General features: G+C 43.8%; 1 non-coding gene across 1 annotated transcript; it reads left to right on the forward strand.

Annotated features, from left to right (window-relative positions):
- The first annotated feature begins 3,154 nt into the window (after positions 1–3,154).
- Positions 3,155–3,259, forward strand: LOC138999017 (U6 spliceosomal RNA). Its single transcript, XR_011469289.1, has one exon. It is a non-coding gene; the product is annotated as a U6 spliceosomal RNA (small nuclear RNA).
- The last annotated feature ends 7,263 nt before the right edge of the window (positions 3,260–10,522 follow it).

Here is a 10,522-nt window from a genome sequence, read left to right on the forward strand (position 1 = left end):
CCCGCTGTGGCTGAAAAGATGTGGTCATTATGAAGCTGCTATTGAAATGTTTGCTTATCTTTTTAGACAAGGAGAGAGATTTTGACGGGGCTGCTTTTTGATTGGTAATTTCAGGCACTTCTGCTTTCTACAGGCTTGTCTTCCACCCGGAATTGATATTAATAGATGAGTGTGTAAACATGCTGTTTGTGTGTGTGCCTTTTTTAATGCTCACATAATTTTCTGTGCCACGAGCTCTTTCCAGCACGAGGAATGACAATGAGGGTCGTTTCCTTGTTAGTGGGTGCTGTTTTATGTCACACAGAGTCAGAGGCCTGAAGCATTTGCTGTCAATGGTCTGAGATAGGATGGATGCCTAACCGTCTTGGCCACTGAAGTCAGTGCAGCTTTGGCTGGTGGATCGGAGGAGTTCAGTGTCCACACGTGGTTTGCTTTGTCTTCCATCCTGGCCCGGGAAGAAGCAGGCTTTTTTTTTTTTTTTTTTTTTTAATGTAGAGGAATCTGGGTTTGGTTTCTCCTCCTTCTTCTGCTCCTTTTACTTCTCCTTCTTTCCCTCTTTCGCCCCTCCTCTTCTCTCTTTCCCCATATTCTTCTTGTTCTTATTTTTCTCTGCACGGATACTGTACCCATAGGATTAAAAAGCCACCGGAGAAGGAAACAGGCTACACAGATCTCCTCAAACCCCCGGGGCAGATAAGAACCTAGTTCACTCACAAGTAACTGGAAATCCCATCCTTAGAGAACCCATTTAGCTATGAACAACCCTCACCGAGCCCTTTATTCTGCCATTTAAACCTGTTTCCTTCTTCTCTGTGCTCAGAGAACACAAGGCACGTGTCACCACGTTCTGAGACATTCTTTACTCCCGCACTGCACAATCCTCCTGGCAGCCTGCTCAATTGGAAGCCGAAGTCCAGCTCCATTAGCTTTATCTCTAGACTTTTAGTCGATGGATGGCACTCTTCTGAGCTTCCTCTGCAGTTTTCCAGACACCCTCAGGCCAGGGGATGTAGCGCTGTGCACAGTACTGCAAAGGTACCTGCCCAGGGCAAGTCAATCAGAAAGTTCAAAATAAAAGCAGGCCCATTCATATTCTCCATTCTCCTTTTATCATATATGTATGCTTAGATGAGGTGAGGACTTGCCAGTCTAATGGTCTGGTAAAGGAGGTGACTTTATTACCAGGACAGGATGCAACATTTAGGATGGAGTAAACAGCATAGCTGTCCCTGCATGCTACCTAATTTGTTTAATATTGAGGAAAGGAAACAAGAGCAAATTTTGGCAAAGAGCAGCAAGTAAGAGAGTCTGTTTCATTGGGATGATCACAAATAGCACTTATGAGTGGAGAACACACTGAACCTGGATACGTCCTGATAATATTGACTGTGTTCCTTTCTATTAAAAAAAAAATCCTTGCCAAGAGTTAGGTGAGGACAGCAAAGTACAGAGACTTTTGAGAGAAGAGCTAGAGCTGAATCAAATCTTACTTGTTCAATAAACTATAAAGTTGTTCTTCCAGGCAGAAAGGAGACAATTGCAGGTTTTATTAGCGTCTGAATGGTGGGGCTTTAATTGCTCAGATATACTGCAATGCTTCTTTGCCTCATTAAATATATTAATAGTCTGATCCTGCAGTAAAAAAAAAAAAAAATTAAACAGGGGAAAAGCATGAATTAAATAATTAGCTTACAGCAATATACATACAAAGCAATTGATTCTGACCTGATCTTTCCCTTGTTTTTAATTTGTGTGTGTGATTTGACTTTTTAAAAAAGCCTTACTTTTTTCCTCACAGAAATATTGCTGCCCCAACACCAATAAATAATAGTAATTGATACATTAAAAAAAAGATCATGGTCACCATTTACTCAGTTCCTACTATGTGCTGGATACTTAATATATCTGATATGATATAATTATCTAATTAATAAAAGGTTAATATGCAAATCGACCGAATGACGGGAACAACTGGTTGCAATGACACTCACTGACCACCAGGAGGCAGACGCTCAATGCAGGAGATGCCCCCTGGTGATCAGTGCCCTCCCAAAGGGGGAGCACCGCTCAGACAGAAGCTGGGCTCATGGATGGTGGGCCCAGCGGTGGTGGTGGGAGCCTTTCCCACCTCTGAGGCAGCACTAAGGATGTCCGACTGCCGGCTTAAGCCCACTCCCTGCCCTCACTAATGGGTAATAACTATGAATAGTGTCAGATGGGGACTAGACTTATCAAGGTGATCAATTTGTAAGTTATATAAATGCACACTCACTTTCTATACTTGAAACCAATATAATATTGCATGGCAACTGTAATTGACATTTTAAATAAGTAAATAAATAAGTAGGAGTGCATCTATTAAAAAAGAAAAGAAAACTTTTGTCCCCCACAACTGTCCCTTAGTACTCAGTAATTCTTAGAGTTTCTCCCCCTGTGGGAGCAGGCCTAAGCTGGCAGTCAGACATCCCCTGAGGACTCCTGGACTGCAACAGGGCACAGGCTGGGTTGAGGGACTCCCCACCCCCGAGTGCATGAATTTCATGCACCAGGCCTCTAGTTTAATATAATTACTCCATCATTTAAACATATTAGATACCTACTGTATGCCAACCTCTGGGGTAAAGATCTGAACCCAATGATGTCATCATCTTATCTCTATTTTACAGATGAGTAAACAGAGAAGCCCAGAGAAGTTAAGACTTACTGAGTTCAATAGCACATCAAAGGCAAAACTTAGTTTGAACTCAAGTCTTAAAAGCTGATGTTTTTCCCAATAATTCCCCATTTCTCTCCTTGACTTGGCAGATTTATCTTGCTTCTTTAAAATGCATGTAAGAGAAGTGCAGTTCTTCAGCCATAACACCACCTCCAAGACAGATAAGGGCACTAAATTTCACTGACACATTAAATATTTTTGGGGTTTTTTTTTATAGCTGAAAAGCTGAGAGAGGATCTCTTTTTTTTTCTTTCCTTTTTTCTTTTTAAGCCAAAGATCTGCTAGAGCTGAGGCTTCTGGAATTTTAATAACCATCTATTATGAGCACAATGTCATCACAGAGTGTAAGAAGTTATCACAGTCATTACCGTATCATTGTAGCTATTGGTTTTAAAATAAAATGCAAAACTCCAGCTCTTTAAAATATGATTAATGCATGCTCACTCCAGTTGCACATATACTAAAATTGGAATAATACAGAGAAGATTAGCATGGCCCCTTTGCAAGGATTACACGCAAATTCGTGGAGTGTTCCATATATTTTAAATAAGAAAATAAAATATGATTACTGCATTTCACTTTATTAGGCTCTCATATTATGTTTCTCTCTCTCTCTCTCTCTCTCTCTCTCTCTCTCTCTCTTCTCTCTCCTCTGTCTCTTTCTTTGGGCATTTCATCTAAGCCACAAAATTACAGGTCTCTATGTTATTGTACTTTATGGTTGGTTAAGTTAGGTCAGGGTGATAATGAAGGAATATTAATAATCCTTGTTTTAACAAGCCTAAATTTATACCACTGTCAGAAGTTAATTGCTCTGTTATACTCCTGGTGCTAAGAATTACTGAGTACTAAGGGACAGTGGTAGGGGACAAAAGTTTTCTTTTCTTTTTTAATAGATGTAATCTTATTTATTTATTTATTTATTTATTTATTTAAAATTTCAATTACAGTTGCCATGCCATATTATATTGGTTTCAGGTATAGAAAGTGATTATGAATTTATATAACTTACAAATTGATCACCTTGATAAGTCTAGTGCCCACATGACACTATTCATAGTTATTAGCCATTAGTGAATATTAGCATGCAAGTTAAATGTTTTCATGCTTCATGATCTCTTCCATATGTCCATTCTACATGCCTCTACTCCCAGAGCTATTTTTTCCTATATTTTCATCTATCTTTCTTCGTCCAGGCCCTGGATCATCTGGCCAAGTCATTTGTCACTGTGTTTGAATCTGGATATATTGAAACTTGTGTCGCTTATATTTCTATACAACATGTATAACCCAGTGCTCCAACTGAGACTCTGTACATTGAGAGAATTTTTTCTCCTTACTCTCTTCCAAAGTCCTCCTTGAGTGGGGCTGTCATGCAGCTGCTGTCTGATTTCAGATTGTACCCATATACCGAACTGACACTCATGAAGAAATCTTGTGTTTTGCCTTCCTCCATTTGCTGGGTATAAGGAAGGATACTCTATGTGGCCACAGCTGTGATTTGGTAAAGAGGTTCTGGGGCAAAGCTGGTGAATGACATGGGGGACTTGGAAATCTGCTTGCATAGTTTGCCTGGACTCTCTGGTTCTGCTTGATCTTAACCCCAGATGAACTACTTAGAACCCTCAATCAGTAGTTAAAGGATTCTTCCCACTTTGTAACTTAGTAGGTTTGACAGTTTCTAGCTCATGACTAGCAGCTGTGGCTCAGTTGTGACTTGGTACCCCATCATCATTCACTTCATCTATACTAGATCCAGTAGTATGTCAAGAATTATTTCTAAAAAGGCTACAATTCTGATGGTATGGCCTTGCTCTAAGCCCCCAGTAATCGTGTTATGATTCTTTCATTAGTGCCTGCCATGATATCTACATGGCATCTTTTATCATCATCAACACCTCTAATGCCAGAAGGTCTTCCAGGTTGCAATGCCAAGTCACAGGACAGAGAATTTATTCTGTAATGAAAAACCAATGACAAATTTGTACAACCTCATTGGGCACTCAAAATGAGAAATGTCCCAAGTTGTGCTGAGATGACTTGGACTTTGTACTCCTTCAAAGATTCGTCGTTGTTTTTAGGTTGTCCCAGGAAGAAAGGTGATCTTGGATAATGCAGCTCTCTGCCACTGAGGCAGTTCCAGAAGGGACAGACAGCAGGAGGCTTTTGCCAATTATTTCTATGAGCTGGGTAGCAAGTACTTCATTGAAGGAGTAGCTGGCAGCTTACTCTCTACTAGAGTCGTTAAAAAGTATTCAGCTTAACAGTGAAGGTAGGGATTTGGGAAAGAGTAAGCATTGCATTCATTTATTATCTTTTCTCTGTGTACCTCCATGAAAGAGTTGATGTGGTTTACTTGAAGGCAAAGATATCACAAAAATGTTCAAACCCTGGTAAACAAAAAAGGACTATACACAAAAATGAGGATAGGGTAGTAAGTTACTTGAGCATGAAACTAAGCTCTGACTTTTAGCAAAAGAAGTTAGAGAAGAACAAATGCTTACCTGGTTTTTATAAGCTAACTAGAGGCCCGGTGCATGAATTCATGCACTGGTGGGGTCCCTAGGCCTGGCCAATGATCAGGGCCTATTGGGGCTGTCTCACCCAGTCCCAATTGGGGCTGGGCTGATCAGGCCTGCTGGCCCGGGGGAGGAATGGGGGGAGGAACTGTGGGAGGTTGGTTGGGGGCTGGGGAGGGACTGAGGAGGGTCTGGGGGAAGTTGGTCGGCCGTGGAAGGTTGCCTTTGGGAGCACATTGACCAACAAGGGGCAGCTCCTGCGTTGAACATCTGCCCCCTGATGGTCAGTGCGCATCATAGTGACTGGTCAACCAGTTGTTCCAGTAGTTCTACCATAACAGTCGCTTAGGCTTTTATATAGATACACTAGCACTAGCTGGTTTGGCTCAGTGGATAGAGTGTTGGCCTGCGGACTGAAGGGTCCCGGATTCGATTCCGGTCAAGAGCACGTGCCCTGGTTGTGGGTTCGATCCCCAGTGGGGGGTGTGCAGGAGGTAGCCGATCAATGATCTCTCTCATCACTGATGTTTCTATCTCTCTCTTCCTCTCCGAAATCAATAAAAATATATATAGATACACTAGAGGCCCGGTGCACAAAAATATGTGCACTCAGGGGGGATGGAGGGGTCCCTCAGCCCGGCCTGTGCCCTCTCGCAGTCTGGGAACCCTCAGGGGATGACCACCTGCTGGCTTAGGCCTACTCCCCAGGGGATTGGGCCTAAGATGGCAATCAGACATCCCTCTGGCAGCCGAGGAGCCCTCGGGGGATGTCCACTTGCCAGAGGGGAGCAGGCCTAAACTGCAGTCGGACATCCTTAGCGCTGCTGAGGAGGAAGGAGAGGCTCCCACCACCACTGCTGTACTGGCAGCCATCAGCCTGGCTTGTGGCTGAGCAGAGCTCCTCCCACGTGAGAGCGCCCTGACCAGCAGAGGGCAGCTTCTGCATTGAGCGTCTTCGCCCTGTGGGTCAGTGTGTGTCATAGTGACCAGTCCTTCTGCTGTTAGGGTCAGTTTCCATATTACCTGTTTACTATATAGGATAGAGGCCTGGTGCACGGGTGGGGAACAGCTGGTTTGCCCCGAAGGGTGTCCCAGATCAGGGTGGGGGTCCTGCGTGGGTGCCTGGCCAGCCTGGATGATGTGATGATGGTTGTATGCACCTGGTCACACACCCTTCAGGGTGGGGGTCCCAATTGGGTACCTGGCCAGCCTGGATGATGGGATGATGCCTGTTTGCCGCTGGACACACCCCCTTCAGGGTGGGGGTCCCCACTGGGGTGCCTGGCCAGTCTGGGTGAGGGGCTGAGGGGTGTTTTCAGGCTGACAGGTGACTGAAGCTCCCAACTGCTCCTTTTTTTCTTCTTCTTTTTTTTATTCTGGGCCAGCTTTAGCTCTGAGGCTTGGCTCCAGTTCTTAGGCCTCGGCTGCTGAAAGCAGGTATCTGGTTTGTTTGGGTTCTATAATCGAAAGACTGTTTTAGCTCCAGCTCTGAGATCCCAGCTGACTGAAAGCAGGTTTCTGGGGTTTTGTTTAGCTTCTATACTTGTAAGAATGTTTCAAACTGCAAGCTCAGAGGCCGTTAAGGCAGGCAGAGAATCTTTGCTTCCTCCATCACTCAAGCAAGCAAGCCTCATGTTCGCTTCATGCTGCCTGGCTGCCGGCCGCCATCTTGGCTGGCTGTAAATTTGCATATCACCCTGAATAGCCAATGGGAAGGGTCATGGATGTATGGCTAATTACCATGTTTCTCTTTTATTAGATAGGACATATATATATATGTATATATATATATATATATATATATATAGAGAGAGAGAGAGAGAGAGAGAGAGAAGGAGAGAGAGAGAGAGAGAGAGAGACATGTGAAAGAGACACATTCATTGGTTACCTCCCGCACATTCCCTGACAGGGTCCTGGGGTGTAACCTGCAACCCAGGGACATGCCCTTCAGTGCACTGACGGACGCTCTAACCACTGAGAAACTGTCCCAAACTTCAATATTGGGACTTTTATTTCTTTTAGAGTTGTAAGGATTAGTTTTTATATATTATTTAGAATTCAGTCTAGACTGCTTTAAAAAATTGACTTAAACAAGAGAGGTTTATTTACTTCATTTTTCTCTCCTTCAGAGCAGCATCTTTGGTGACAATGGAGTTGGTGAGGCACCTCCTTCTCTCTCACAGTTGTGCTCTCCCAAGGTGTTATCTGCAGCCAAAAGTGGAGCCTCAGAGGGCTTACCACATATCTCTATTTTGGCCAGTGGAACACGGAAAAGAGAATGTATGCCTATGTCCATTTCTTTTAAGGACCATTATATTAACTTACATCGCTCTCTCATCTTGTTTTCCAGACCTTACACCATGTGTAATATTTAAATGGAAAGGAGGTTGGGAACCTCAGACTGGGGTCTTTAGCTAAGAGATCATGTGTTCAGCTCACATATCTGCTGGGGAAGAAGAAGGGGAAAAAACACATGATATATGCAGATGGGAGGTGGTAATACTCTACCAAAATGTGTTTTCTGGAGATCTTTATTTATAGATGGGATAGGTTTTAGCCATACAAAGGTCTTTAAAGGTAATATTTTCTCATTTCTTTATGTTCTTAACTATTCTGTCCAACAGTGTACAAAATTAATTGATCTGCACTAATCCATCACCAAACACAGTTGCAGTGATTGTGGTTTTGAGAAGTTTTGGGCCCTCTGTTCTGTTCCATTGATCTATATGTCTCTTTCTAGGCAAGTACCAGGTTGTTTTGACTATAATGGCTTTGTGGTATTGTGCTCCCTCCAACTTTTTTCTTCCTTTTAAAGATTGCTGAGGCTATTTGGGGTCTGTTTTGGTGCCATATAATTTTTGGAATATGTTTTCTAGATTTATGAAATATGCCATTGTTATTTTAAAAGGGATTGTGTTGATTCTATAGACTTCTTTGAGTAGTATAGATGTTTTAATGATGTTGATGTTAATTCTTCCAATTCATGGTCACAGATACTTTTCCTCAGAAGAAGAAAAAAGAAAACTAATAGAAGAACAAAGTGCCCTGCAAAGTTACTAGGAGGATGGGGAGTGTTGTCTTATCTGAGCAAAACTTTTTTCGTCATGAGAGTCCCAGCAGTTCTCATCTGCAAGTGGAGATGGCCTCCGTTTGAAAAGTGAAATTTTAAAAAAGCATGGGGGAGCAGACCAGACTGTACCAATGAACAGACAGCAAGACAGAGAGGGCGATGAGGCCATGGCACACCCATGCACCAATGGCAGACACCTCTAAATTCTTGAGTAATCTTTTTACTGGCAAGATCCCTTTAAGGCTATGAGCCCCTAATAGCCTAGCTAGCCTCTATCAGTGGTTCTCAACTTTTCTAATGCCGCAACCCTTTAATACAGTTCCGCATGTTGTGGTGACCCCCAACCATAAAATTATTTTTGTTGCTACTACAGAACTGTAATTTTGCTACTGTTATGAATCATAATGTAAATACCTGCTATGCTCTGTGTTTTCCCATGGTTGCGACCCACAGGTTGAGAACCACCGCATCCAGGTCCCTTCACCAATACAGTATCTAGCCCTGCTGATCCCTCTTTCTTCTGCCAACTTCCTTCTCTTTCCACAACATTTTTAATTCCTTAGTTTACATAGCAATTGTAACAACACAGTCCACAACACAGGACCAAACACATTTTGATTAGGGAGTGGGCTTCTCTCTAGCATAACTTCTGAGCACGATTGTGATGATATTTAGCAGTACATTTTGGGCTGTGTGTGTGTTGGTTTTTGTTTGTTTGTTTTACTCACACTGATGTTTCCTTCTATTAAACATTAATGATTGTTTTCCAAAATCTACTAACTTTGTACTGAAGTTCCTATTGGCATCTCTATAGTTTCTAAATAATGTAGTTTTTGTTGATGTTGTACATGTATTTCCTTCCTCTCCCCATGCCAGCTAGTCCTTGAATAGTTACAATCACTACAGTGGATTTGCCTTCCCTCTGGACCACTGTAGAAAGGGTGGGTGTGTGTGCACATTTGTCAGGGGAAAAACAATACCCCCCAAACACTCCTATTCAGGGTTCACCCACCTGTGGGATCCTCTGATCACTGACTTCTAAATGATGATTAAGCTACTGTCTCTTCTTCACTAACACTTTCTGAAAAATATACCCATCCTTGATCTTCTTCAGATGTGGAAGGCCTGTCTTCCCTGCTGCCTTCAAGGACATACAGCATTCCCTGAAGGGGAAGGTGTGGGCTGCTATCCAAGTTCCTTAAGGCTAAGCTATGAGGAAGGAGACAGAGCCCATCTCCTCAAACCTCATCAGGGAGGAAGTGGGCTTAGGGGGAGGGCACAAGGTATCTAGTTCTCAACAAGAGCTCCAGGGAATGGTCACTTTTGGAAGCCAAAGGAAGCAATCAGTAGGAGCTGACCTTACTCCTTTCTTTCCTTAAGCACAAGCCCTGAGAAACCCTTGCCCCCTACTCAGGACACGGAGAAGACATCACTATTATTAGACACATTTATTAGGCAAGTCAGTATTCCCCACAAGGAGGGAATTACTTGGGGGTGGGAAATGTTTCCCCCTGGAAATTATAGAGAAGCATTGTGTGTCTGAATCGTGGAGGCTGCTCCCTGAACACAGTGCCTCCAGCAGTGGTGAGAATAGCAGGAGGCCCCTTGCCAGCTTGAGACCTGCAGTTGGGGCTTGGATGGGGCAGAGTCCCCCTGAGGGGCACAGATTGAGGGTGCTTCTGACATATTTGCTGACCCTTTGATGCCACAGCGTTTTGGGGGGGTCTGTCCTCGTTTGTGGTATGTCTAGTATTGGTAGAGCCCTGGCCAGCCAAGAGAGCTGTGTGGCGGCCGGACACGGCATTTGTCACGTCATAGGGGGGAGCCCTGCGGTGGAAATGACGCCTCTGCACTGGCTCTGCCTGGGCCTGCACTGCTCCCTTCTGCACAGGCTTCCCCGACTGCGCTGCGGAGGGAAGGGCCTCTTGGGAGCAGGTGGTAACTACTGCAGGCTGGCGCCCCAGTTTCTCTTCTGGGAACTTCCCCATGTCTGACATGACTCTATAAACTTGGGTACTTCCAGTCAAGGGAGCTCTGCTTTTAAGTGGGCCTCTACTCTGGGCAGATGATATGTGCCTTCTTACTTCCTGGGTGGTTTCTTGCATTTTACATTTGATTGGACAAAGCCTTTGGAAAAGGCTCTTCATTTGATTTAGCACAAGGCTATCAGAAGGAGCCGTCTGTGTTAGCCTGTGGAAAGGACATTTCTTCCCCCCA

Source organism: Myotis yumanensis, unplaced genomic scaffold, assembly GCF_028538775.1.
Source record: "Myotis yumanensis isolate MYYU_CA2020_CCGP unplaced genomic scaffold, mMyoYum1.0.hap1 SCAF_21, whole genome shotgun sequence".
Taxonomy (NCBI): Eukaryota; Metazoa; Chordata; class Mammalia; order Chiroptera; family Vespertilionidae; genus Myotis; species Myotis yumanensis.